General features: G+C 43.6%; 1 pseudogene; it reads right to left on the bottom strand.

Annotated features, from left to right (window-relative positions):
- Positions 1-5,823: 5,823 nt before the first annotated feature.
- LOC139681225 (5S ribosomal RNA) lies at positions 5,824-5,939 on the bottom strand (annotated as a pseudogene).
- Positions 5,940-6,164: the final 225 nt, after the last annotated feature.

Below are 6,164 nucleotides of genomic sequence, written 5' to 3'. Positions count from 1 at the left end.
TATGACATCATCTCCAGGGAAGTAGGAACCAGTGTGGGAGTGGTTAAGGCAGTCGCTTCTCAGCCCTCCTCTTGGGAGGACGCACGATGCTGTCCCAGGGGGGATGGAGAGGACCAGGCCCACCACTGGCTCACAGGGTACCTCAGGAAAGTAAACTGTGTTATTCTGGGTCTCTCCTTTCTGCTTGGGTTTGTCCCCCTGGGGAATAAGCTTCTTCTTAAGCAATGTGTAGTTAAGACAGTAGAATTTGTGTGTACGTTAAGAAGTTGAGGTGGGGAACTTGTTGTTGCAGACTTGTGTGAGTGTATATTTGTACTCTCTTCTAATTGTCTCTTTGTTTTCTGTGAAAAATATATGTAGATTTAGTATAAATGCAGTTTGAAGTGTTTTTTTTCCTTTCCCCTCTCTTTTCCTCCCTTTCCCTGGTGTTAGGAGGAAGGCTTTTCTCTCTGTGCTTGGGGGGCTTGGCAGTTGCTTATCTCAAACCAAGACACTTATAATCCTTTTCCTGGGGGAAAAAAAAAAGTTTGAGTGGATTCAATGAGACTCATATCTAGAATTTTTGTGGTCTTGGTCTGGGGTTCACAGTCTGCAAACTGGTGCTACGCAGTGCTAAGAAATGAGACTATTGTATTAGAAATACTAATACTTGTTCTGTTTGTAAATTTTACTTAATAAAATAATTGGACAGCATCTCTTGATAGTTCTGAAAGCTAAAACAGAAAGCTAAGATTTCAGCTTTCACATGCAAATGCGTGTGTTCTCCCCCTGGGACACATTTTAATTTTCTTTTTCCTGCTTTTAGTCCCCCAGATTACCAACTTATTTTTTATGAGCCAAAAAGAAACAGTGCCTAAGTCACTGAACCTTACTTCTGGAAGCTGGAAAATACGGGTCTTCAAGTCCTGAAACAGAGGGGCAAGCTGAACCTTCTGATTTTTCTCAGGATACTCTTGCACTATTGTGTTGTAGGAGGGAGAGGCAAATCCCATCAAAGCCAGCTGAGTGAAATCTCACATTACTGTTTAAAAACAAGGATGGCCAGGTGTCTTGGTTTGAGCTGGCAAACTGCCAACCCTCCAAGTACAGGGCCAGAGCCTCCCTCCCAACACCAAGGAAAGGGAGGAAAAGAGAGGGGAAGGAAAAAAACAAACTTCAACCCACGTTTATGCTAAAACTACATATACTTCTCTATGTAACCTTCGTTGACCTCACCAAAGCTTTCGACACTGTGAGCAGAAAAGGCCTGTGGCAGATCTTGGAATGTTTAGGATGTCCCCCCAAGTTCCTCAAAATGATCATCCTGCTACATGAGGATCAGCATGGAAAAGTCAGATATGGCGATGCGCTCTCTGAGCCCTTTCCAATAACCAACGGTGTGAAACAAGGTTGCCCTCTTGCACCAACTCTATTCACAATCTTCTTCAGCATGATGCTCCAAAGAGCCACAGCAGACCTTGAAGAAGAAAACAGCATCTACATCCGATATCATACCAATGGAAGCCTATTCAACCTAAGGCAACTGAAGGCCCACACCAAGACCCTGAATCACCTTGTCTGTGAGCTGCTTTTTGCTGATGATGCCGCCCTCGTTGCTCACAGAGAAGCAGCTCCGCAGCGCTTCACATCCTGCTTTGCAGAGGCTGCTGAGCTTTTTGGACTGGAAGTCAGCCTGAAGAAGACGGAAGTTCTCTACCAACCTGCACCTCAAGAAGTCTTCCATCATCCTCACATCACCATAGGCAATTCAGAGCTTAAGTCAGTCCAGCAGTTCACCTATCTGGGAAGTATCATTTCCTCAGAGGGTAAGATTGACAAAGAGATAGACAACAGGCTGGCAAAGGCATACAAAGCCTTTGGAAAACTCCATAAAAGAGTCTGGTCCAATAAACACCTGAAGAAAAGTACAAAGATCAGTGTCTACAGAGCCATTGTACTGTCTACTCTTTCATATGGGTCTGAATCATGGGTCATCTACTGCCACCACCTGCGGCTTCTTGAACACTTCCATCAGCGCTGCCTCCGTTCAATCCTAAACATCCACTGGTCTGATTACGTGACCAATGTGTCTGTTCTGAACAGGCAGGGGTCAGCAGTATCGAGGCCATGCAGATGAGAAAGCAGCTGCGCTGGGCAGGGCACATCTCCAGGATGGAGGATCACCCACCGCCTCCCAAAGATTGTGCTCTATGGTGAACTCGCCACCAGCTGCTGCAAGAGAGGAGCCCCGAAGAAGAGATACAAGGACTCCCTGAAACAACACCTCAGCCTTGGCCATATTGACTGCCACCAATGGTCCACTCTGGCCTCCAATCGGGATTCATGGAGACACACCATTCACGACGCTGCTGCTTCCTTTGAGAATGCACGGAGAGTCAGTCTTGAGGAGAAAAGACAACACAGAAAGAACCGTTCCTTGCCAATGTCACCCAGGGAGACGTTCCGCTGTGCCTTTTGTGACCGGACCTGCCTATCCCGTATCGGCCTTTTTAGCCACCAGCAGCTTGCAGCAAGCGTGGGTAGTGCCCTTCCCAAATCTTCGTTCGCGAAGCCTGGCCATGATGATGATGACATATACTTTACAGAAAGAAAGAGAACATTAAAAGAAAGTACCAATACACGCTCACACAAGCTGGACACAGCAAGGAACAGTTTCTCACTTCTCAGTACACACACAAATCTCACCATTTTAACCCCAAATTATCTTAAAAGACAGTCCCCAGAGAGCCAGACCCGAGCAGAAAGAGAAGAACCAACAACAAACATTTTACTTCTCAAAACAACTGCTGGGCCTCCCCATCTCTCCTGGGACTGCACCATGTGTGTGTCCTCTCAGCAAGAATGCTGTGGGTTGACTGACCAAACCACTCCCACACTGACTTCTACTTCCCTGGAAAATGATGTCGTAATATGGTATGGAATAAGCCACTATTGGCTAGATGAAGTCAGCTGTTAGCTCAGCCCAGCTCGAATCAGCTGACAGCTCCAGGCCTAGTCTGAACTTCAAAAACACAAATTTAGGCCCACCTAGGTGAACCCATGTGTCCTGGGTTGAGCTGGCAAAACACCAACTGTCCAGGACAGAGTGGAAAGGGTTCCTCCTTCTTCCAGCCAGCTAAGGGAAAAAGAAGAGGCAGAGGAAAAAAACCCAGGTTTATGCTGAAACTAACTACATGTATTTATACAGAAAAGAGAAAATTAGGAGAAAACTACAATATAACACACACTTACACAAGTTACATACATACATATATATATATATATATATATATATAAAACAAGGAATAACTTCCCACTCCCAAATTACTACAAAGCAAAGTCTATTACACTAGATCTGTAAGGACTCTAAGAGACACATAGCAAGAAACAGAAAGAGTAGAAACAAAAATGTTTTTACTTCCCTGAATGCAAACAAAATGCAAGCAGAGGTAGCAGGGGCTGGAGCACGGTCTGCTCCAAGACAAAAGTTGGATCACATCCGGCTTGTACCTCGGCCATGGCAGAACTGACTAAGCCACTCCCACACACTGGATTTTACACTCTTTGAGATGATGTAGTATGGTATGGAATACAATATTATTGGCTGGAAGAAGTCAGCTGTGAGCTGGCTCAGCCCAGCTTAAATCAGCTGACAATCCCCGGCCTAGCTGAACTTTAAAACCTAAATTTAGGCCCACCTGGCCAAACTCATAACACCACGACACCAGAAATTTGAGAAAGGTGTTTCTCCCCCTCTTCTCTGCTATTCTGAGACTTCACCTAGAGTACTGTGTCCCCTTCTGGGATCCACAGCACAATAAAGATCTGCTATTTCACTTATGAATATTAGAGTTTTGCAATTAAAGGTGATGGATGAATCAATTTATAATCAACATATTTAGAGTGGATAATTATAATTTTGTCTGCATCAGTCATCTATGTAAAAGTACATTTCTTTCATATTATTTTGGAGCCTTGTAGTTGCGAGAACATGATGTCTCCCATCTGGTGGAAAGGTGCATGCATGCATGGTAGATAGACCGTGAGTGACTACAGTGTGATGCACGCGTTACCTGCCAAATCATGTTATGGGTGAAAGGAAAACCAATAAACATATGGGAGAAAAGATTTTATTGTTCAATTGATGTTTTAGCTTTCTGACAGTCTAAATCACCCTGTTAACATGAAAACAGCCTCACTGATCATAGAGCTGAAATTGATACAATGGTAAAAGCCTGGTGTCTCCCTCTCTGATGTTGCCTTTACCCATCATGAGCTCCTCAGGGACCGAAGATGGACCTTCATTCCACAAAAAGACAAGGGCACAGGTGTTCCTAAGAAGTCATCAGCATACACATGGATGCCTCTGATAGGTGGCATATGATGTTCTTGGGGATGTTCCTCTTTTGCCCCACTCTGGACTCCTCTTGGGTTTAGTTTGAAGTGTGTACTTCTCGCAGTCTACCTCCTCCTCAGTGGTTTCCAGCTAAACCTGGAAAGTTTATGGTTTCCCTCTGCATCTGCTAACAGTCTGTCACACAGTGATGAGCAGAGTTTTTGAGAACTTTCTTTTATCTGCTAGTCATAGACCTTAAACCAACCCAGGCAGGGCAACAGTCCCTTGGCCACTATTCAATTGCAAAAACTAGTGAAAACCAGCTCAGGTGTTGGCAAGCTCAGACAGGTCCTGAGATTCTGAACTGTCAGGTCAGTCCAAAGCCTGCGGCCTTTTATTAGCAGTAGCAAAGATGTGTTTACTGGGCTGCACATACTATTGTTTATTGCAGCAAATGTTTATTTTTACATACATCTTTTACTGAATTTCCAGTTCTAAAACATTAAATTGTGGGTAGAGTTCAAATAATTTGAAAAATACACACCAATGATGTTTGCTTAATCTAAACCATTGTTTCTAATGTTCATGTAATAAAGTAATGTATGTTGGGAAATCTGATTTTTTATAACTTTTCATTGCTAAAATAGTTACAATATTACTTATTTATGCCTTGATGCCAAAGGGGTTTTTGTTCTGATTTTCACATTTTGTAGATTTTAGGAACACAGTAGTTGTAGGTTTTTAGAGGGTTAATATTTCTAACAGTTTAAGTTTAATGCCTTTCTATCACTAGCCCTGTCCCAGAACAGGGAGCTCAAATTCCTTTAGTTAATTAATCTTGTTTAGACTCCTTTCCAAGGTAGAGCTGAAGGATATCAGAAGGCCTACAAAATGAAACATAAACATAGGTCAGAGTGACCCAAAAGCCAGAACTGGATGAACTCCAAGAGACCTTTGTCTGCCTGAGGACGAAGAGTTGATGAAGACAGAGGGTCTTCACGACCCCAGACCCAATTCCAGGGATTGGTCCAGGGGTGGGACCGGGGCTGGACTGAGAAATGTGTAAAGCAATGATTGGAGGAATCTTATTATAAAAGCCATGGAAACAAGAACTGGGACACATGCATGTCATCCTGTATTCCTGTGGGCTGTAGGCCCTGTGATATTAAAGGACCTTTACTTTTTATCTTACCCTACACTAACGTGGCTCAAAGTCCTGTTTTTGGGGGAAGGGTCATTCATGGCATCAGCCTCATATAAATGAATAACGATTATTGTAGACTTCAGCATTGGAAAATGTTTACACAGATGTAAAAAATTCATGGCTAGGCTTTGTGAATGAAGATTTGGGAAGAGCTCTACCCACGTGGGTGAACCCTTCCAGCCTGCGCAGTGGATTTTTTAGGTGAGGCACAGCATGCATGAAATACTTCACACTCTTTGCTCCTAAGGTTCATCTGCCACGGCCGAGCGAGCTTAGACGGTGACAGTGAAGTCCTCAGGACTAGAACCTACAGCCCCCATTATTCCCAGGAGGTCTCCCATCCAAGTACTAACCAGGGCTGACCCTGCTTAGCTTCCGAGATCTGATGGGATTGGGTGTCAGGGTGCCATGGCCGTAGCTGATGCAAAGTTAAGAGTTTTAGATGAAGCAAAAACTTCTTAAAGATGTGAACAGCATGATTGGCATAAAATTGGATTTTATACTTCCACTGAGTATTTTGGTGGAGATTTACAAGCTAAGAATATTTTAATAAGCTTCAGCTTTCTATGAATGTAGCCATGTTAGTGCTTTTAGCCACTTCGGGGCTTGTACAAGTACAGTGAACTTAAGGATTAAACCAAGTAT

Source organism: Pithys albifrons, chromosome 1, assembly GCF_047495875.1.
Source record: "Pithys albifrons albifrons isolate INPA30051 chromosome 1, PitAlb_v1, whole genome shotgun sequence".
NCBI classification, from domain to species: Eukaryota; Metazoa; Chordata; class Aves; order Passeriformes; family Thamnophilidae; genus Pithys; species Pithys albifrons.
The sequence above is the reverse complement of the archived record's forward strand: the minus strand, read 5'-3'. Positions and strand labels throughout refer to the sequence as shown.